We start from the raw sequence: 24045 nt of genomic DNA, 5'->3' as shown, positions 1-24045 counted from the left end.
AGCGTTACCTCTCGGTAATGGCCTGAGTCGTCGCCAGCGAGCTGCTGTGAGCGATGAAGCTAGTCGCTAGCCGGTGTGGTGTGGCGAGGTGTCACTACGCCAGTAAAGTAGTTCTTCAGCGTAACAATGTTAGTAACAATAATACTAACAATGTCGCTGCGGCTTGGTTAATATGCAGGTCATATTATGTGAATGGAGCGTTTTTGGTTTTGGGAGGTTTTTTCAGAAGGCTTTATAGGCAGAATAGTTGCGTCCCATTACGTGCATTCTTAGTTGCCTCTTTTTAGCTGTTTTTATATTCACAGAATGCACAAAAAATAGAAAGACGTGTGTTCATGTCTCATGTGAGGATTGTGGATGATGGGCAACATTTTAAAGAAAGTGCAGTTTTCCTTTAAATAAAAAGTTTATATCAGTGATTCTCAACTAGTCGGGAGCCATTTTTGGTGGGACACATGTCTTTGTCTGGGGGGGGAAAAAAATGTAATAACCGATGTCCATGATTGCACGTCACTTTCTTGTCTGTGGTAGTCGCTTGCTAGGTGCGAGGTGCGTGCCATCAACTTAACATGCCATCCTTCCAGCACACAGCTGGAGATATCTGCTGGATAAGAGCGTGCCGTAACGAGAGAGACAGCGTCTCACCGCTGCAGCTCACGCTGTGTTGCAAACAGTCCCAAATATAAGATATTGGAGAAGTTTCAGTTGAAAATTTTCCACAATTTGGGTCGTCGCATGTCATTGAGGGGCGATGGTGGGTCCCGCGGCCAAAACAGTTGAGGACCACTGGTTTATATCACGGGATTCTAATCCACAGCAGAAAATCAGTTTTTTTTACCAGAGGTGGAAGAACGTATAAAGCAGCAAGTAGCCAAGGACAACTTCCAGGAGGAAAGTCCTCTTTGTGGTCTGTTTCTATCAAAGGATTCCACAGTCTGACGCCGCATGCAACACTAAGCTAACACAGACATTGACAATATGGTCCGTGTTGGCTGACAGAAAAGGGTGTTGATAACGGAAGATGGAAAGTAACATCAAGCAATGGGTGTCAAAGACTGGAGAGGAGGAAGCAGAGTGGCTTAAAGTCTGAAAACCACCAAGCAGACATGGAGTCAAGGAGGAGAAATGAAAGGGGAAAGCTTCAGCTCCTGTTGCCCCACTTCAGATACCACCAATCGTCTCGCTCTGCCCTCAAACACACACATCAGTTGGCAGCAAAAACAAGGAGGGAAGACCGATTTTTTTCTGTCTGAAATGGAAAGAAAGAAGATTATGGTTTAATAATAATGGGGCCAGAAATCTTGGTTCAAATCCACCTGAAGGAGCTTGCTGCAGGCTGCTGGACTGCAGACTGAACCGGTGAAAAAATGCAGATGCAGGGGGAAAGGGCGGCCATATTTGGAGTGATATTTCTATTTGAACTACTACAGTATATCACCAGTGATTTGTAAGTCATTTACAGCTGGCTAATACGTTGTTTTCTTTAATTACAGCTGCAGTACAAGCGTTGTGGAGCAGCGTGCATTCATTCAAACTGCAAACCAGCAGCATTTGCAGCGCAAGCCTTTGGGGAAAGCAGTGCTATGAAGGCTGCTCATACAAACTTGATACTTCACTTTCCCTTGGCTCTGCATCACTTCGCAGGTCAAGTTCGCCATTGATGATGAGCACATTAAGTGATGCCTGAAGCTTAATAAGTCAAAATGACACAAAGTGAAGGATAACTGACTAAATGTCCTGCTCCCGGGAAATGAGCAAGCAAACCACAGCGAGCAGCCTTGGATGAAATCTATGGATGGAAAAAAGAGCTCCTGCACACATTGTATTATATCCAGGTATGTACCGTACATGGACAAGTTTAGGGACAAAGGTATTCAGACCAACTAATCAATCATTGGCTTATCCTTTTACGTTTCCCCCAAAATCAAAGAGTGTACTCATCGTCCCGTGCTTGGGCTCAGGTCATACCTAAAGCACAGCACACTCCCCCCTAGGCAAGACTGGAATACAGTCGTCCCTCGCTACATCGCGGTTCCAACATCGTTCCCTCACTCTATTGAGTTTTTTTCAAAAACACACATAATAATTATAATCATAATAATCATAATAATAACACGGGCTACTGTTGTGGCCATAGCCCACAAAAATGGGCTAAAGCTAAAACTCAACCGTGAACCCCTGACATCACCCGTTCTGCTCTGCTGCCGCCTGTCTGCCGTTTCGTTGCAGTGCATGTCGTTTGGCGGAGGCGGAGCTGTGGGTGCACACCTGCTGCCAATTATCTCCTGTGCTTCACATACGGGACGCTGGCACACATCCAAATGCCAGATTGTTCCCTGCTCTTACCTGCTCACCGACTGCCTGACTCGTGCATGTTGAGTTGTGTATCACTTTCTCATTGGTACACAAAATTGCCGACCACTGCGGGGACAAAATTCGCGTCAAGGTGGCTACAGAATGACTGTAATGTCGCTCCTTTCTGATAACCAACACAATCCATCTCATAGGAATAAAGTCACGTTTCATGTTTGCCCCTCCAGTTCTGCGCCTTGTCCGCCCTTGCCTTCTCCGCCTCTTTGCATTGTCTCTGTTTTCAGAGACACTTTCTACAGTAAGTTCTCATGGTGCCTTTTGCCAGCTCAAAACAAAGCTCAGCCGGTGTCTGCTGCTCCCGCCTTTGCTAGCTTTGTTGCACTTTGTGTGACTCTCACTAGCTCATTCAATACCAAAGACGTAGCTGTATAAACCCGACCGCCCTATCCCGACAACGTATTTATACATCTTTTACGTTTTTTTGCTGTGCCAGAGGCAAAAAGACGTGACGACGTAACTAATAGTTCAGTTCCAAATGTGAAAAGGGTGAACAGTTCATGGCGTGATATTTGTAAATAAATAGTTATTTTGATGTAAAACAACCCCTTTTTGGTGTTGTTTATTTTGGTATAGTTGTTTATATATTTGAGCTGTCACAAAAGCAAAAAATATTTGTGTGAAAGTTATGCTTGGAATGTATCTTTTCACAAAAAGCTGTTTTTCTCCCTCTTTTAGTTGGAAACTGATATTTTCCTGAAACCTACCTATGTTCTACTGCTGATTACTACAGAACGGAAAAAGGTGGAAACAAACTTCTTTTCCTGATGAAAGACAGGAGTTTAATCTTTCTTTTGGTAGGTTCCATGTTTATCTAGCCATAGTACGCAATATTCTGTGTGCCTTGGAAAATCTGTCAAAATCGTCTAAAAACTCCGGTACTGAAGGGGTTGCCTTTTGAAAATTGGCTGGGATTGAATGAGTTAAAGAGACTATAACAGTTTTTCGGTCTCACGCCTCTGCATCTGGGGTCCAGATCAGTTCAGTACGTAACAAATAAAATACAATGAGTGACTATATCCGTGTGCGTAATAAAGATGCGTCATTTAATGCATGCGATCGCTCCTTTCGTAAGTCATTAATGACAACTGCTACACTGCACAAGGGGAATAATAGAACGACTCAAAATAAGACCGGAAATACTCCACACAGTCAGAGAAATTGCAGTAATACCGCAGTATAGAAGTGACGGGACAAGCAAAAGGGATGAAAAACAGATTTTCTGGAGTACATTTTGTTGTCTGAACATAAGAGCTGGAAAAAAATAATTTTGCCTTTAGACATAAGAATTTTTTTTTATTTTTCTCAAGATGCTGCACCACCCCTGAAGTATTCCTGCCCCTAAAAACCACAGTCCTACACTATTCTATTTGATTTTCCTGCAGGTGTGATGGCCAAGTGTCAATACAGTGCGCAATGTTGAGGTCTTAACTTGACTTTTCTTAGTCTTTACTATTTGTTTTCCTTCTTGAGGTCTAAAAGCAGCTTCAAAATCTTAGAAATAACTTCCACAGCACAGCGTGGAATCGAACGGAAATTCACCAAGCTCAATCCCAGCTGAGCAAGGCTAGCTAGCTGTTGATTGGCTTTATTTTGATTGATCACTTACTTAAAATGCTGCCGACCACAGCTGCAGTCTCCGGCAAGAAAAGAACCCACAAAGTCCCCCTTCCCCTCCTCCTTTCTCTCACATGCATATTAAAACACCAGGATGTGGTGCACAGTCCCTTCAGACCATGGAGCTTGCTTGCGGAGACCTGCCCCTCCCATCAGGGTCAGTGTAAAGTCTTTATTAGCTGCTGGCCATAAGAGCGCTTGGCTCCAGAAGAATACTTTACCAGTTTTGGCCTTCCAAATTCCTCTACTGGTTATAAAAACTGTGAACTGTGAATGTGTAATAGAGTCTTTATGCTGAAAGATGTTTGGAGGATGTAAGAAAGTAAAAATGATCAAACAGCAGACCTTAGAATGATAAAATGGAGCATAAAAGTCATGTCATTGTCAGTGATGCAAGCATGAAGTATTTTTATTTTTTTACAAAAATGACTGCACTAGGTTATATTTAAGCCCAGTGGAATACATTTGCTGTCTCTGCAAAGTGACGGTGCTCACTAAACTTTCAGCCATTGCTTGGATTGTTTAGACCAGTGGTCACCAACCTTTTTGAGACCACGTACCCTTCAACATTTCAGCTTTTTCTCATTGCGCCTTTTGTTGTATTTTTAGCGTTTTTGCTGTTTTCTAAATTTTATTTTGTTTCTGCAGTGATGCAATGACAAATGACAGTTTGGGAACCCCCCGACACTCCTTTTGTGGCTCCAAACCACAACTATTTGGTTTGTTGGTTCAGTGTAGTGGACGAGCGATGCTGATTGAGGTGCATGTCTGGAGGTGCATGTCTGTGGAGTTATATTTGTGCCTTAAGTTTAAGGCAGCAAAGGCAGACTTTGAGCCCTATTAATGTGCAATAATTACTGTTATGTGCACAGGCACATCGCTGCAGCGCTCTGTCACTCCCTCCTTCTCTCGCTCGACCTTTTTGCTAGCGTGGGGGGGCGAGTAGGTGTACGAGGCGAACCGCTGCACTAGTGTACCTCCGGCCGGGTTTTGCTCACGGGTTGCTGCCTGGATCGCGGCGAGGAGTTCGGGCATGTTCAGTGGACAAAATTCATGCCTCTCCGGGAGGTAAGGGCACTGATGTGATTGAATTTTCCAAATATTCTTGCCATTGACCGGAAAATCGACTAGTAGCTCACAATCGACGGGTTGGCGACCCCTGGCTTAGACAATGACCAACATAATACTTATCATGATTGAAATGATCAACAAATTATCTATCAGGAGCACACATTAAGAGAAAGTGGATGTGCCTTTTTGCCAATGTATTTGTGATCCACAGCTGCTTGTTTGTTAGATATTGATATGGAGACAGATATGGACAGATATAGTTTGCTGGGATGCCATAAACTATTTCCACCGAGGGCCACATGCTGAAAAATGAAAGGCTGCAAGGGCCCCTTTGATGAGATTACAGTATTATTGTAAAATTGTATCTTTTTTGTTGTTAGAGTATGACTTTTTTCTCTTAATATATTGACATTATTCTTGTAAAATTACTTTTTTATTACTTATTTATTAATTTTTTATTTTCCAACTTTTTCAATATTTTTGTTGTAAATTTTCTTGTCGTAATTATGAGTTTAGTCCGATAATATTTTTACTTTTTTCACAACCTAAGTTTCGATTTCGTTTTTCATATTACAACTTTTAAAAAATAACATATTTTAAACTTTATGCTACTAAAATGACATTATTTTTCGTCATGATATTACGTTATTCTCATAAAATTTGGACTTTTTCTCCCTTTGTTACAACTTTTTTCTCCAAATATTTTATTCTTGTATAATTACTGCTGATTTTGCTATTTTTGCTGTTGTTGGCTTTTTTTTTTTCTTGTTAAATTATATTCTTATAATAACGCAGCCGTGGGCCACAAATGGCCTCTGGGCTGCATTTTGGACACCTGTTCTATAAGCAATCATGACACTGCAGAGGGGGAAGCAGAGCTGTCTGGATGAAATGCTGCTGACAGAAAGATCGCTGCAGATTGCCGGGGCCACAGAGTTCGGAATCTAAAAGGCAGAATTATAACTTCCATTGGCGAACACAAGCTGTAAAGTTTTCTTCATCAGCTCTCCTCATTTGTCAAGCTGTGTGCATGAGTTGGCCTGTTTAGCAAGATAAATAATGGACAGAGGACAAAGAGCACTTGTTGGACAATGAGGCATGGGAGCTATGTCTCCTCCCTGAAAGAATAAACTAGCTGGGACATGCGATGTCCTTTTTGTCTTCATCTCTGACCTCGTCTCCCCTCCGGCCAGCATCCTTCCATTCGCTCGACACCAACAGCGAGTGGGTTTATCGCTCCCCGCTGTGTGATTGATGACTCTTATATTCAAACCAGATTACTCTTTTTAACTCTTATCGCCATCATCCAGCCATCAAGAGGCAAAGAATGAAGCAAACGATGGAGAACCAAATGTCAACCACTCCATCAATGCATTATCAGTGCATATTTGGATAATGTGGGAGGAAGCAAAAATGTGCACATCTGTTACTGCTGTAAACCTCAAACAATCAGGACAAATGGGCTGCAGAAGCATCAAGTCTACCCGCCAGAACGCCATAATTGACTGCTAAGTCATCTGCAAAAGCATAAAAAAAAGAAAACATTCCTGTAATTGTGTTGCTTTACCTGCTTCATTCTTGCAGCGCTGCCAAGACCCAACAAAGGCTAGGGCGCAAAAATAACAACATACTCTTTACGGATTAAATACGGACATTTTAAATTGGATATGACCTCTAATCAGCTCATCAATGGCGGTCGGGTGGAGTCGGATTTTTGCATTGTCAAGATCAGATATGTATTGACATCAATCTGGCAGCCAACACAAAGGGACATTTTCGGCTGTCAAGAGTTAGCCTACATAATTGATAGGCCCTCACCTAATAATAATGGCCAGGACCGACCGATGAAATGATGAAACTTGGCTAGGCAGCCGAACGTGACAGAAAGATTGGTGGGAAAAATAATTGGAGAGGTTTTTATGTCATACTTTACATGAGAATGAGTGGCACATCCCTGGATACTACACAAGCTATGGAGCAACCACGTCGGATGCAGATGGTGCATGGGCTCTATAATCCACTATAAAGACGACAAATGGCATAAATAATGGAGTGATGATAATAAAATGGTAATAACAATTACGGGGGGTCACCAGAGGAGACAATGCACGAGATTGGGTCCACAAGAACGGGATGAGACGAGATTTTAACATTAATTTTAAGAAAAGTACAATGAAAAGTACAATAGGATCGGGCAAACTGTGAAAAAAGTGTGACTTATACGACTACTACTGGAGAAGTATCACTTGATTTAATCCCCAAACCTGTTTGTTAAAAATAACACCGCCATGGAATGCACATCCCTTCAATTATACTCCTACAAAGGACCCTTTCTCTGCCTCTTTCCTCCCACATTAGCGATTCTGTCTTTGATATCAAAGTGAGGAGAAAGATTAAAGTTGGGGGTGGGGGGCTGTGTGCGGCAGTTTGCTCCAGCTTTAGACGATGCCTGAGTTATTCACCTCCCAACTCTTCAGGCGACCAAAGGCAGCTGCGAAACAAAGCGTTTGTTTCCTCTCATGCGAGTTGACACGTTCATCATCGCAACTTGGCAGGCTTTCGGGGGCTTGATGCAAAACATATTCACTCAATCCTCTGTTATCCATTTACAGCTCATGCTCAAACATCCCGGGATAGATTTAAAGGTTTGCGCCTGGGAGGAATGTGACCCTCGCGAACGCTGTAAAAACAAGCACCGGCTAAGCTTCCCTTTGAACCTGTTGCTCGTGCTCCGACTTCACACCTTGCCACGGCCATCTGCCCGTCCGATTACCACCCGCCACTCCAATGCACACCAAGATGATGTGGTACCGCGACCCAGCTCGTCGTAGGACATGTCACCAATTACGGAGCAGTTTCAGTGGGGTCACGAGGTGAAACCTCACGGCAACCGGGATCGTGTTTGTTACCCTTGTCGCTCTTTATTGGTCTGCTGTGGTTCTTTACCGCAAACACAGAAGGGGGACTTTTTATTAGTAGAGGGAATAATAAATATAAATTTTATAAGACTGGGAGGGGGACACTTCCACCTCCTCTGAGCCTTAGAAGTCAATCCAGATGATGTGATGGAGAAATAAATCACGACTCTTTTGACTTTATTGAGTTTTGTCGCTTACAGTTGGGGGGGGAAGCATTCTCATTTCCTTCTATGGGATGTTTTCTGGGGATTTACGCCAGCTGGAGAAATTAAAAGCACGAAAACAACGACTCCTTTAAGCAGACATCCTAAAACATATTTTAACATGCTTGGTAGTGAAAAAAAGACAACACTCAGTTTGTACCGTTACGGCTGTGCTAGCCAGAGCTTCTCAAACAGTGGGGCAGGACCAAATCATGGAAACCATTCCAATAGTTCTGGTTTTCCCGTATTTTTAAATCTCAAAACACATATTAGAAATTGTATTTCTCCCAGCAACCAAAATTCACGAAAATATGCCTACTGTAGAAAATTTTACTCTGATAATTGGGGACCCCTTAATTATTCACACATGACCCAATTTGGGTCCGGAACAGAAGTTTGCAATACTGTCAAACTGCAGTTTCGGAAAATTGTTGCCAAAATTTTGCATCGGTTTTGTACAATATTGCACCAAAAGGGATAGTTTGTCTTTTTTGACATGAATTTGTATGACATCAGCAGTGTAGTGTATCAACAGTGACATACCCCCCACTTTGTTCCATGAGCGGAATTCTGGTCGGATTTCGGTGAGGGGGAACGGAGTTCCAGCTAGTTACTAGGGTCTCTTAAGTCAAGAGTTTGGCTTCTCAAAACAATAGCCGTTCAAGAGAGTAATACATTTGCATCACAAAACCGTTGCTAACAAAAGAGTCAGACCCTTCAGTCGCTCAGCCATATTTCCTCTCCGTTCGTATCACAACGCACCCTCGCCTCTCCATTGTTGTGTGTGTGTTCCACAGTGTTCCACAGTTCCATCCGCGCAAGTAAACACTGTGGAACACACACACAACAATGGAGAGGCGAGGGTGCGTTGTGATACGAACGAAGAGGAAATAACGCAGAGCGACTGAGAGGTCAGCAATGGTTTGATGATGCAAATGTATAACTGTTTTGAACGCATATTGTTTGGAGAAGCCAAACTCTTGACTTAAGTGACCCCAGCAGCTACCCGGAACGACGTTCCTACTCACCGAAATCCGACCAGAACGCCGCTGACGGAACAAAGTGGGAGGGCAAGTCACTGTTGATACACTACACTGCTGATGGGGATGTCATATGCAGTCGCACTCAATAAAAAAAATGCACGGACAGTGAGTCAGCAACGCGTACGGTGCTTTGTTTGGGCACTTGCTTTTACGAAATGACACAGTCCAGGCCAAAGGGACTACCGTAAAGCACCGTGTATAAACCGCACTTTTTTTCCACTGGTAAGAAGCAAAAAATCGGGGTGCGGTTTATACACGATGACAGGTCTGTGACCAGACGCAGAAATTGACGAGAAGCCCATTTTAGAATAGTCGTCTGTGGGTCAGACAGTTGCTTTGACTTTAGCGCCCTCTGCTGTACAGTTGCTGAAAATGCTTGTGTATGCAACTAACTTATCTGACGGCTGTCTGTATTTTCACACAGTGAAACGATCTCTATATACACTGAAGCTAACCTAAGCTTCCAATGTAAAATACAATACAACGTTGGAGTTTATTCAAATTCACACTGAGGCAATGCAATAAAATAATAATAGAGAAAAAGAGAAGCAGTGAAAGATAAGATATCAAAACATCTCTGAAAATTGCAAATTTCTTTATTTTGATTTATTATTATTATTATTATTATTATTATTATTACTTTTTTTTTTTTTAGAAGACTGAAGCTTCAATTCAGAGAGAGGCAAATTCAAAGCACAAAGCCATCACCACTTTATTTCTTGTTCACAATCTATAATGATCATTTTGTATGTAACTGAAATAGAATAGAACACACACTCACACACACACACACACACACACACGCACTCACACACTCACACACACACACACACACAGACTTTCCTGTAAGAATATTCAGTATGTCCATACTGGGGAGCAGATGAGTTTGAGATTGGAGACTCTGCTAAAGCAATTATCTTGTTCCTCCAACCTGTCGTTAAATGGAAATCCTAAGTCTTGGCCAAACTACACGCCTGTCTTTAGGTATGAACCTTCGAAAATGATCCACACCACCTCTTCTCCCGCTCTGATTCCACCAAAATATTTTCATAGGACACCAGACTTCAGCAGCTTGCTGACAATCGAGAGAGGAGCATGGTGTAAAACCAGTAGACAGGCACATGTCCCATCAAGTTGAATCTGTCCCCAAATTGACAAAGTTACATAATGTCATTGCTAAACGTGCGTGAGTCAGCCAGTGTTTATTGCCACAGTAGCTACAAAAATGTAACCAGTCGTCTCAGCTGCGGGTTGTTGTTTTAAGCCCCCTCGGAGGTCTACGCATCACTCCTGATGAAACGGGCATGGGATTGAAACTGCAAGCAGATGGAAGAACTTCTGCTAGTGGCTCCCAGGTGAGCGATGACATGTTAGCCTGCTGTAACATCATCAACATGTGAAAGACACGCAAAGGACTGCACACAGCTGAGAAGAAAACATGCCGACGCTAGTCACTAGCCATGGAGTTCATTTTCATCAATGTGGGTACCACGTGAGATCGTAAACTGCTGCGGAGGCTAAGCCTTGCTACAGTGTGCAATGATTGACAAGTAGACTGACCAGGGACTGTATGGGCTCTCTACAGTCAGAAATGGTGCAAGAATGAGGGACCTAAAAAAGGTAAAGGTAATCAGTGTGGACAGGTAATACTTTCTGCAGTGTGAACTGATTGACATGTAGGCCGACCAATGGCTGTACGAGGTCTCTCAATTGGAGGGAGCGAAAGAGAAACACAAAATAGGATTCATTTTTAATTTTCTATACTGCTTGTCCTACAAAGTAGGATTCCTTATTCATAACATTTTGTAGTTACAGCATAGAAAACCCAGAACTACCTTCTAAATACAGTTTTTTACTGTTATTAGAGCCCTCTCGACATGAAGTAACACCCCTATAGTCACCTTTACACTCATATTGCCTAAAATAGTAGACATAATAAGAGAAAATAAGACATAAATAAGACATAATATATACTCACACATGTTAGCATTGCGAGAGTGCCTTGTTCCTTTTTTACTTCCGGTTTCTGCACAGCAGTTGTTCTCAGCAGGTTTGGCTGCAGGACCCACCTTCACCCCTCAATGACAAGCGGTGAACCAAGTTGTGGAAATTTTTCAACTGAAACTTCTCAAATATCCATCCATGCATTTTCTATGCCGCTTATCCTCATTAGGGTCACGGGGGTATGCTGGAGCCTATCCCAGCTGACTTCGGGCGAGAAGCGGGGTACAAGCTGGACTAGTCACCAGCCAATCACAGGGCAACTTCTTAAATAGTTTATATTCAAAGGGACTTTTTGCACACAACGTGAGCTCTCTCTCTCTCTTCACGGTGCGCTCTTCTCCAGCAGATATCTGCAGCTGTGTGCCGGAGGGACGGCACGTTCAGTCCGCACTCGATGTCCTCCCCCTCCCGCTCAAGCGTGACAAAGTCGCCCATGAACATGGCAAGCACCTTGTGGCGGCGTAGCAAGCGACTACAACAGACAAGAACACGAGGTGCATTCATGGACATGTGGTCCTTACATTATTTTATTTTTTGTCCAAGCAAAGACCCGTGACCCACTAAAAACAGCACCGCAACCCAAACCATTTGAGAATCAGTCCTGTACAGTGCTTCTAGCGGTGGCTACTGTCTCATCGATGTGACATTACTGACACCCAGTGACCAGTGTAAAATACTACATCTCACAACATGCCTTTGAATGCGTCTTTCGAATGCCTTATATTTGTATTTTAGTTCATTTAGCCATTTTTATGCTTGAAAATACCTAATACGGGCCAAAAATATGTCTAAATGTGCTATTATTTTGACTAACAATAGGCGGTAGTCAGCCACAAAACAGCATGATTTATTAATTGATATGATTTTGAAAAAATGTGATAGAGCAAAGCTACGAAATTTAAGCCACAAAGTGGCCAGGGATTACTGTATTGAATTTAAGTACTGAAAGAGGCCAACGACATGGCTGCCTGTAGCAAACAATCAAACTCACAGTCACTCAAAAATCCGATGTTGCCCACAAAACCAGCTCTTTTCCTCATTCACTGCTGAGAAAGCACAACCCAGGGTCCATCGGTCACGTCTTTTTAGTGCGTCTCCTGTATGCTTTGGAAACCAGCATGTTTATTTTGGTTAGTGGAATAAAGAGCAAAAAAAAAACCCCACCACTATTCACGCGTGGGTGTTTTTCACACATGCAAAAGTCCTGCAGGAGACATGCATTTAAGTTGGAGGAAGCGTTACATGTTTGGGTGCTGCATGTGTGCTTACTGTACATGGCTAACCTGGTTCTCCTGCCCACCACAAATACTGAGTGCCCAGTAAATCAGAGCTAATTACTTATAAATGGTCCGTAAAAGCTGCGAAGCCTGGTGGGGTGTGAGCGTGCATATGTGCTTGTAGACATGCGTGCGCACACAAATGCATCACAGATGAAGGCTATGAATAGTTGTACAAAGGGAGTCCTTTACATTGGGTTATATTTCCTTACAATATATAAAAACATATAAACAGTATAAATCCATAGCTTTGCAATTAGAAAATTAACCACAGACTAAACACTAAAAACAAGCATCATGTGGATTGACTACTTATAATTGAGTGGCTCACTGAAGGCTAAATAACACCATGAAGAAGCTGGAAGAAAGTCAAGGAGGGCGAAATGCTAAAGGTTTTCCCGAAGACTCCGACACCCGGCTACATATTTGCGCACACTCAGCTATGTTAACACTGGCCGGGACTGCGTGGTATGAGAGTTGGTGTTTAGACGGCTTTACACAGCCCCCTCAGCTGAGAGCAGAACAAATAGACCCGAATGCCGAAATAACAGTTGTCGGAATGCGACGCAGCCTAAGTGTTTGTTGGGCTTGGATTGAGATTTGAGATGTGGAAACTGACAGATAAACTTGCCCCCGTGTTGCTGGTGAACATCCTCATCATGTTGTTGACGTAGCGCAGGTTGTTGTTGTTTGAGGGTGTTGGTGGACATTCAGCTAAGGAAAATGAGATCGTGGGTAAGTGTAAAATATCCCTAAGAAATGGAGCAGAAATGCCACGATAGCTCTGTAATATCAGTCCTCAGATATCAAATGGGCTCCCCAGTAGATATCAGTATAAGGGGATTACATCAACACAATCTCATTGGATTCTTTGTAAATGCTATGAGGCACACGCTGCATGATCTCACATAAAGTGACCCTGAATATAAGACGACCGCTCAAGACAAAGGATCGTTTTTAAGGGAATTTCTGATTGAAATTTAGAAATTTGAATTTTTTACAGTGGAATGGGTTTCCTAACAGCTAATGAAATGAAATTAAAACTCCTTTGTTGTTTGCTCATTTTCTGAACCTGTCACTTTTTTCAAGCAGATGTCACTTGTGTGTGTGTGTGTGTGTGAGTCCCAGGAAGAAAAGCTCCGATAAGTCATTGGTCACCATATGTTATTGTTTTTTTTTTGCATGTATAAATCTATACAGCACAGGCCAAAAGTTTGGCCACACACAATACAACCCCATGGTCCCAACCCCATTAATAAGGCAAGAAATTCCACTTGTCACACACAAGGCACACCTGTGAAAACCATCTCAGGTGACTATCTCATGAAGCTCGTTGAGAGCGCTATCAAAAAAAAAATAAAACATCAAATATACGTCTAAAATAGAAGACGTATTAGAGTTATTTCACACACTTTTTTTTTTAAGTACATAAGTCCACGTGTTCGTTCATAGTTTCGAGAATCTACAATGTAAATAGTCAGGAAAATAAAGACAACGCATTAAATGAGGTGTGTCCAAACTTTTGGCCTGTACTGTATATAAAATGAGACCACTTTTTTCGAGGGAAAAAATATCGCCTTATACTCAGGTCAGTAATTGAATTGGATAGTATTAGTAATGTTGTGGAATGCATATCGAATCCAGCACGACCATACCGATGTAAAATTGCTATTAAAATTGTTATTAACAACGATAGACACAAACATGCACAATCAGGTTATTACTGTATTTAGGAACAACGTCGGGGCGAAGAGGTTAGGCATCAGTGGGCACCTACGGGCTTACGGACAAACACCTTTCCTTTATATATTTTCACCCTATTGTGAAACTCGAACTGACTGCCTTCGGTTCTCAAAGCCAGTCTTATCAGTCTGATAATAGATAGAAATGGCAAGAATATACTTTTTTTTATCAGTTGATCCATTCCCCAGACGTTTTAACAAACAATGTGTTTAATGCAGTTCCTCTATCTACTACAACACTTCTCCCTTACCTCCTCCATCCTGTCACCAGTGGATAATGTATTATAACGTCGGTTGTTTTGTTTCTTTCAGTGGTGGGTGCTGCTGTCTGCTCCCTACTTGTGTGCATATTTGTCATACTGTAGTGTGTGTGTTCGTGCACAAACGTGTGCCAGCTCCAGCCTACATTTCCACTGAACACGCCAAATATTCTTCACCCAGCCATACAAACCCCAACCCGAAGTCTCTTGATGTTCACCACACTCCTTTTCACTTGTGCGTCTGATTCTTTCATCCCCACTACAAGAACACAACTGCTCTCTCACACTCTGAAGTGAACTGCTACAATTAGCTTATCGTATAAACACAGATGTGTAATCAGGTCTAGACTGATAGGAGAGACAAAGCCCTACCATCTGGATTTACATGAGGATCTGGTCCAATCTTGATTTGCTTGAGGACTGTTTTCTTGTTCTGCGCACCAGATGATTCAGCCAAAAAAATATCGCCTTCCATTATTTTGTCTGGTGGCTGCATGCCCTCACAGTTGTCTGTAACTGTGTGGGTTGCAGCATCCTCCCTTGCGGAGGAATGCACTGAAAGTGAATAAGTGCTCGTTTCAGACAGTCTTGTTAGATGGAATGATAAAAGCAAGGAAATCCATTAGTTCATTTTACTACTCTACACTTTCCTATTCGCACAGAAGACACACACAAGGGAGTTTCTCCAGTAGAGTTACTGCATACCCAACAAATTCAACTCTGCCATCTAAGAGGTGCCTTTCCATTTTTCCCCAAAGGAATAGACATTTGGGAGCAGCAGGATTTAGCAGGAGAGCATAGATATATACAGGAGCAAACACACATATGACACATTCTACAAACCTGCAGAAATCTTTACAAGGATCTGTTCTGTGTATATTTTGAAATGATTAGTCAAAGGTGAAATGGAAATTCCGTGGTTGGAATTGGCACATTATTGAGGTTTAGTGACGACAACAGGAACCTTGGATAATGTTTGGATAATATTGACCATGTACAGGAACTTTGGATCTATCGCTACCTTTCGTGTCCTCCGCCATCATGTGCGTTAATTAGCAGCGGAAGCGACTTGAACGCTTTCTGTTTTGCTTCTAACACACATCAGCTGCAAAGCAAGAAGCTAGGCTATAATACACGTAAATACAACTTTCAGTTAATCACCTCAGCTGAGGAGGTTCTGTTTTTGCCGGTATTTATCGGACGCGGATCACCGTCTGGATGCAGGATTTTTTTTTAAAGGATTCTTTAACATTGCGAGATAGGACCATTTTCGGCATTTGTGCGTATAACTCCACAAAAATGGTCAGAGCACTTAGAAAAAAAATACAGGATAAGTTTCCAACAGGTTCTACAAAATATCAAAGACCGATCCAGACAATGGAATAATTCCAGATACTATGATCCCGAATACGGTACTCAAAACTATGAATGAACACATGTGGAATTATGTACTAAACAAAAAAGTGTGAAATAACTCTAAATATGTCTTATATTTTAGACATATAGTTTATGTTTTGGATTTTTTTTTGATAGCGCTGCAAACCCTTGGTGTTCTCTCAATGACCTTCATGAGATAGTCACCTGAAATGGTTTTCACTTCACAGGTGTGCCTTGTCAGGGTTACTTAGTGGAATTCCTTGCCTTGTTAATGAGGTTGGGACCACTGGGTTGTATTGTGTGTGTCAAAACTTTTGCCCTGTACTGTATGAAAAAAAAAAAATAGGGGACCTTTGGAATTTTCATCACAGGAAGACAACAAATGTGGAGTGTGCCAACGGATTTGTTGTATCTTCCAGAGCTATGGAGCCAGATCCAGAAGAACACCGTAATGCGATTTTTGTAAATGACTTCTGAACTAATATTGATATCATTATGAATCCAATTCCTAATGGTATGGTTTCATCGAAATATGTAGATAAAATAAATGTAGGACTAATATTTATGATGTAAATCAGTATACGGGGGGAACTATGGCGCTTGGCGGACGTCTGCTCTCTCCGAGCGCTTTTCTAGTTAAGTATTGATATCTAAAAATCACGTGGCATCCAATCATCACGACTGGTATCACTGCCTTGAATGCTTTGTGAGTGCAAGGTTTAATTTGCCACTATTTTTCATGAAATTAACAATGTACAGTTATTTTTTACATGTTTTTTATGATGCGGCGGTGATGCAACACTGTAAAAAATAAGCACATTTTAAGTCCACCTCGACTTGAAATTTTAACTCCATTGTCAGGTTTTTAGTCAGCAGGTTCGGAGAACATGGCATATACAATCCAACAGGGAATGAACCTCGTTCACCTTTTGGGAGCTCAATTTAAAGGCTGATGGACGTGCAATAACGCCCTTCGTCATGTTTACTCACTCACCTAAACCACAAAGAGGACAGCTGTTAATCGGAAGAAGCCTAAATGTGAAAACTCATACATAAAAACTTATATTAATTGATCAACTTAATAATGATTTGGAGTGCATGGGAAAGTGGAAAGTGGAAAATCTAGCTATCTTTGACCACATGGTAACATTATTATCAAGAATGTTGCACAACACAGCAGCAATAGAATCTCGTAATCCTGCTGAGGAGTTTATTGTAAACAATACACACATGCACATGCAGAGGTAGATAAAGCTGCCTGATGCTGACCACTCGTGATACTTCAAATGCAGTCACTATCGTACTGTAGTTATCTATTAATGTTGCTTGAACCGGCATTAGAGACCCTGGCGGTTATTTGCTTTTTTTGTATAAGCTACGGGTAACAGTGGTCATCCTGCGCCGTCCACTTCCCGGGTTCAATCCTGAGGCGGCACATCCCCACCGAATGACAGTCGAGCGCGCTGGCAAGTAGGCAAAAAGACCAGGCGATCAACCCACTGACCAGAGCGGCTACTTGGGAGCGGGGTTCACTTAACGTAATCTCGCTCAGCTACACCAGCTTGCAACTGTTGAACACACTATGACTATAGCAGACTCTGCGATTAATTAAGCAGAGGCGTGAATTAGAGCATTGAAGGCATGACATCTCTTTTTAGACGGGAAAGATACTAAGAACCAGAATGATGGTGTTTAGTGTTTCCAGCGTGGATCTTGTAAAGCAAATGAGGAAAAATGACTTGTTGAACAAATCACAGAAGACAAATTCAGGTCTGTTTTACTCAAATGTTTCCTTTCACCTCTTTCAAAAGTCTCCAGGTTCCTCTTCGGACCATAAATCAACGGCATTGAAAGTTTAGCTGATTGCCGGAGCTTTGAGGTATTAACCGAGCTTGTTGCAAAAGGGACCGGGTGTTCTGGATGGGGTAAACAAAGAATTGGAGAAGCAGAGGCCGTGACAAAGTAAAGCAGTGTGTGTGTGTGTGTGTGTGTGTGTGTGTGTGTGTGTCTCGGAGCAAACAGACGGACCGTGCATGTTTCTGTTGACGCCGGTCAAAATCGGCGGCGCCCCAATCAAAGGCACCACAAATTCAGTGCTCCTCAGACTGAGTTGATTTGATTCTTCTTTCTTAACTACTCTTTCATTCAAACCAATTCTCCCAGTCCGCTCTTCCAACCATTCAAACCCACACAGACATTTCCAATATCTCTGTGTCAATCACAGGATGACTCAGAGTTTGTGTGGTTTCTGCCCACCTCGGGAGCAGCCCAGCTCAGGTTCTGTTGACGTCCATGTCAGGTCCGGCTTGTTGATCCGGACTGGACCCACAGTTTGGAAATGACCTCTTTTCTGCTTCAAATTATCAATGAGGCCATGGAGCAGGGCAGAGGAGAGAGAAAACATTTGGAACATCTGCGCCCCACATGAATGTGTAATTGATTCGAAGCCCTTCTAATTAAGTATTATGTCACATGTCCAGATATGCTTATAGAATTACACATTTGCATGGTTAGCATGAACTCGAGGGTCGTATGTTTTACATCTATGCTCTGTATTCTGCAATTCATGATGTATAAGATGTGCAAATTTTACTGATATCACAATATCTGGCTTATCTGGCCTTATAGTGTGTGCCAGTGTTAAAATGACAGCAAAAAGAAGGCCGAAATTACAAAAACAGGAGACAAAATTGTTGCATTGTTGTTGTACGCTATTACTACTCTCTCCCACAGTGTGTGTGACAACGGCACTCTTAAAAGTATCTTTTAGAAGCATTTCGTGAAATCAAAGCTGGTCAGTCTAGCACATAGGTGTCCAAAATGCGTCCTGGGGGCCATTTGCAGCCCGCTGCTGTTTTTTTATTGGTGCACAGCACATTTGAAAAATATATTTAACAAGAAAACTAAAAAAAACAACAGCAAAAATGGAAAAATCAGCGGTAATTGTTTATAATTGTAAAAATTGTATGAAGTGAAAACAATAAGAAACCAGAAAAGCACTCGGAGAGCGCAGATGTCCGCCAAGCCTCACAGTTCCCCCCATATTGTGATTCACCAAAATAATAATAATACTACATTTTGACATTTGTCCTGTATTTTTTTCCAAGTGCTCTGACAATTTTTTGTGGAGTTATATGCACAAACGTCAAAAATAGTCCAATCTCGCTGTATTAAAGAATCCTTTAAAAAATTCCTGGATCCAGACAGTGATCCGGACGACCGCCAGAATTTAATCAGTTCTTCCATATCCCATTTCCCATTTTGAAAATTTCATTTAACTTTTAAAGTTATTCTGAATTTAGTAGCATAAAGTTCAAATATTAAAAATATATTTTTTTAAAAAAGTCATAATGTTATGAAAAACAAACAAAACAACAAATTAAGTTGTAATTTTTGGAAAAATAAGTTGCAGAAAAACCTACAGTATAATATTATGAGGATGAAGTCAAAATATTATGGGAATAAAGTCATTTCCGAGAAAAAAAAGTTACAAGCGTAAAGGTGTGTGAAAAAAAACTGAAGATGTGGAAAAAAAACAGCTGTAATTCTATGACAATAAAGTCAAAATATTAAGAGAAAAAACTTGCATTCTAATGAGGAAAATAAGTTGCAATGTAAGGACAATAAACTCGTAATATTATAAGAAAACATAAAGTAATTTTAGTGACATGAAGCCGAAATATTGAAGAAAAAAATTATACTTTTCAAAAGTTGTAATATGAAAAACAAACAAAAGAACGAACAAAGTTTTTGCAATATTAGGTTGTGGAAAATGTTACAATATTATGGGAATAAAGTCACTCGTCTTTAGTGGAGACGCGCGTTCAAGAACACAAGCTGCCCCAGCTTTTGTTTCCTGCTGCTCGTTTTCCTCACCTTTTCAGCTTGCTTGTGTGTGTCACTCCTCCCTCCCACTTGTTCTTAGCGTCGACACATATGGCAAAACAAATTTTGACCATTCACGTGCGGCTTTAACAGGAAAAAAAAAAGACAAAAAAAAAAAACGAGGGCTTATTCACTTTAAAGAGCTGGCTCCCGTCGCTCGCTTCAAAGAGCAATTCTGCTCTTGACATCAGATGGCATTTTGGTTTGGAATATTGACATTATTAATCGATCAAGTCTCTCTTGTGTTAACGAAACTAAAACACTGGATTCATGTACAGTTTACATGAAGTCTTATGAAAGGCATACAATGAATTGGGCATGATGTATGTAATATTCAGAGATGAAGCTCAGCTCTGACTATACACTGTAAAAGCACACCGTGAGCTACAGTCAGTTTATTTTTTCCATCTTATTGTTTCACCGCTTTGCTGCTGATTACAGGAAACGATTAGAAGAAAAGCCGCAAAAAGGACCGGTAGTGTTGCACACCGCCTAATGCCACCGAGGGTTGCACAATGAAACACATGCTCAACGGGCTCAAAGTCTGCACAGTGAGGGTTTAGTCTCTAAGCCAAGACCTTTTAAAACATATGAACTCCACTGAGCAATCTGTGTGTTTTGACGAATAGTCAAAGTTCTTTCGTTTTTCATTTCACACGGCGCCACAGTAGGTATAAATTGGTACAGAAACCGCCGCCTAATATGTTATGACAAAACTATATTTGCCTAAGAAATACCCAGAACCTGCCGTGGTTCAAGGATGAATTGCTTGGCATTCATTCCTTGAGGGAGTCAAGTTAAATTTCAGATGTTTGTCTGGGCAGAAGCCGATTGGCACGTCAGAAACCATGTGGCTGGCACTTGCTAATGTCACGATGTTCAAAGTCCCCCAAAGTCAAACACAATCAAACCGTAGAAGTAATGTTTTAGTTAACATTTTCATAATAACTGCCATACAAATGTTACCAGATGTTAAGCATTCTAATACAGTCAAATCTCGGTTTTTGTATTCCCCAGTTTTCCTGTGATTCGGTTTTCGCCAAAAAATCGCCTCCGTTTTTGTATAATATCGCGCTTAACAAACTAGTCTGTTTGCCCTATACTGTATCGTTCCGCGAAATCAAGCGCTCAAACAAAGCATGCGTTACTGATTCACTGTCCATGCTTCTTTTTACTCAGTATAACTGCTAAATAACCAACCATGGGGCCAAAGAAATGTGTTAGTGCCATTCACTTTGATGAAGAAGATGAGAAAGGATGTACGGGAAGTCTTCATCAACAGTCCTGTAAGTTCCATCCATTCATCATTTCTGATGATTAAGTAATTGACAACTATTTTGGTATTAAATTAACTGTTGTTTGATGTAAAAATGTAAATATCCTCCAGCCTCTTAAATGTGAATATTTAGTTTATTTCTTCAGCCATTCATGAAAACAGACCTATTATCTTTGTGTTTTAGGCAAAACAAGATTTTTACACACATCAGCTTTTACTTTGGAAAACAGTGATCGACTTTTTCCGATATGTTGTGGACCAAACGATTTGGTCCGTCTACGACAGGGCTGTCCAAACTTCTTCTACCCAGAGCCACATACTAAAAACCAAAGGTTTCGGGGTCCACTTTTAGATTTTTATGTATTTTTTAAAATTTATTACAAAAATTGATTACAAATTACATAAAAAAACATTTATAAAAAGGATTAAGAAAAGTAATTTATATTTTTAAGACAAAGATTTGTTTTATTTTCACCCACATACAATGCTGTCCTTTCATCCCTTTCAAGATTCAATCACTCGAACAACTAAACGAGCCACAGCCACCTTGGTTTCAGGTGCGTCCATGACCATCATTACATCTGAATGGAATGCCACCGAAGGTGGTGACCAGAGGCCCCACTCCATTGCAACCTAATGACCGTCATTTGACACCACAAAAGAGAGAAACCATTCCTGTCTGGAGATGCCCCCTCCTTTCGAGGACAAATACACTGGTTCTTGCACCGAGTTCTCAGACTAGAGTTGTCCAATCTAGTCTGACGAGTGTTTGTCCCACCAATTCTTTGAGCATGAACTGATGGAGCCTGCTTGGATGAGAAGCGAAACGTCTTCTAAGACAACCCAAACAGTACAGTTGCGATCAGTACCAGGCCTCTTCTTCAAAGGAGTATGTTGTGGTTACACGACATTTTACATGTAAGAAATAGAGTTTTTAGCGGACCACCAAAACCCAAAGAAAAAGCATAACAGAGCATAGTTAATCCTTTGTTTCCTGTTGTCTCCCTTTGCTTGAAATTGGGTCTAGTGAGGTGCGCAAGGCAATATATTCCTGAAAATTACGGTTGAAGTCCAAATTTGACGAGGTTTAAGGTGTGCGAGAGTTGAGGTGTTGCATTTGTGATAAAGCTGTCGCTATGACGTGCTGAAGCTTCCTGTTTTGGCCACGCCTCTAGCTGTTGCATGTTTCTCATTGGAATGCTCATTAGTCAAGATTGGAAAATTCATTCCCAGACCGCTGCTGTGGTGACGCCACAAAGCATATGGAAAAAATATATCAGTACATTTTTACTGGAGCAAAACTTGTCAGATGCTATTAATTTTTTTGTAATCACCCAAAAGATGCGGTAGTCATAATATACAAGCGCATAACTCAAATGTCGCTCCCCGCGCAAGAAAATCTGGCATCTTTTTTATACATATTATTCTAACACTGCAATAACCCCGTTCACACTATTTTCTCTTTGAACAAACTGCGTCTAAATCAGGCTCAGACTTGAAAAATAATAAAGTCTGGAGCGTTTCAAATGCTCTCCAAAGAGCAATTTCTTCCTCGCTGACGCATCAGGAGACATCCACGCGGCATCCAGTGAGAAATAAAAAAAATAAACATACTGTATGGTTTGTGAAATACGTGGATGAAAAGGATTGTGTAAGTTTTATGCACAAGCAGCGACCCCTGTTACGACTTGGCCCAAAGTTCGGCCATAAACAGTTTTTCCGGCCAGACGGTGAAGTGAAGGGCAATGAAGGAAAACCAAACAAACCTACCTGTGTGTATTTGACCTAAGTTAATTTGTGCTGCTACCTGAACTCTCATGCCAAAATGTACACTTGATATTCACTCAACGCTGCAGCCACCTGTGTTGGTAAGCACACTCGCACGACATGTGCTCTGGATGTGGAGAAGGGGGTGATTGCAGCCCCAAATCTCAACCTCAGTGGGCGAACACACGATGTCACATCCCATTAACTAGGAACAATACTTTTGCTGGAAGAGCTCTGCGGATCTTATTCCTCTGTTTGTTCCTGTTTGATTCGTTTTGAAAACAGAAGCGTCTCAACTGAAAAAAAGTCAGACATACCATTGGAAAATGTCTGGGACGTATTGCTCAATATTCTTGTTTTGTCCATGCCACGGCGAGTGCACTTTGTAGGGCTCACTGATTAACAGCAATGTCTGGCTCTGGAGATCGAGGTTTTTAAACCACATTTGCCTGAGAGCGGGAGTTTGATTCAACAGGATTTGGTCTGTAGTCGGTAAGGACGGAAAGAATTGGGACGAAGCAAGGCTTGGCAAGCAATGTACTCCTGCTTATGTCGGCTAGGCAAGGCCTGTGATGAGCCCGTTCGAGGTGCGAGACCCTGTTGTACAACATAGGCTTCCAGAGTACAGAGGGTTTTCGTTCCCTCTGTGTCTTGTTTGCTGGTAACCCAATAGAAAAACACCTGTTGGCCCAGTTCCCGGGACTTACACACTCACAACAAAGAACATACAAGAGAACATTCAAAGTCCAACACCTCAAGAGCAGTCCGATCTTCCCAAATTTTCTGCCCAAATATGCCTCAAAACTCCCATCATGACATCCGCAACTAAGAGAGGGACTAACACAAGTGTATTTTCATGACAAAAGGGTACCGGTGATTATCAGAACTTACTGCAACATAGGCAAGAGTCTGGCTGATCAAATATCTTATTGACCCAACTAGGGATGGTTCATCCACCTTGCACGGGACAATACGTCTTAATGGACAGGGTTTATTTTCAATGTATTTTTAACTGTGTGTGTGTGTGTGCGTGCGAGTGCCAGGTTGGTGAAAAGCCCTCCTTGTGACGTAATGTCCCATTTCCCACACTGTACACATATCAGTCTGCCTAATAGGCAAGTCAGCCACAGCCACAGGGCCCCGCCCATCTGATGTGCGGACACGGCTCTCCTGAGCTGCGTGCCGCCTCCTGGCCCTGACGTTGAGGTGCGGTGTACCTGTTTTTGAACACTTCA

The 24045-nt window shown here is 41.7% G+C and overlaps 1 protein-coding gene across 3 annotated transcripts in view; it reads right to left on the bottom strand.

Annotated features, from left to right (window-relative positions):
• The window catches only part of col8a2 (collagen, type VIII, alpha 2), a 91312-nt gene that overhangs the window by 12365 nt on the left and 54902 nt on the right, over positions 1-24045 (bottom strand). The window contains exon 1 of one of the 3 annotated variants that reach the window (XM_054763639.1): positions 18139-18159. The exons of the other annotated variants lie outside the window; for them this stretch is intronic. The gene's annotated coding sequence lies outside the window, so the exon portion shown is untranslated. Of the gene's footprint in view, positions 1-18138; positions 18160-24045 lie in introns of those variants that run through there. 3 annotated transcript variants of the gene reach the window in all.

This window comes from Dunckerocampus dactyliophorus, chromosome 20 (assembly GCF_027744805.1).
Source record: "Dunckerocampus dactyliophorus isolate RoL2022-P2 chromosome 20, RoL_Ddac_1.1, whole genome shotgun sequence".
NCBI lineage: Eukaryota > Metazoa > Chordata > Actinopteri > Syngnathiformes > Syngnathidae > Dunckerocampus > Dunckerocampus dactyliophorus.
Note: the sequence above shows the minus strand (reverse complement) of the source record. Positions and strands in the feature narration are given on the sequence as shown.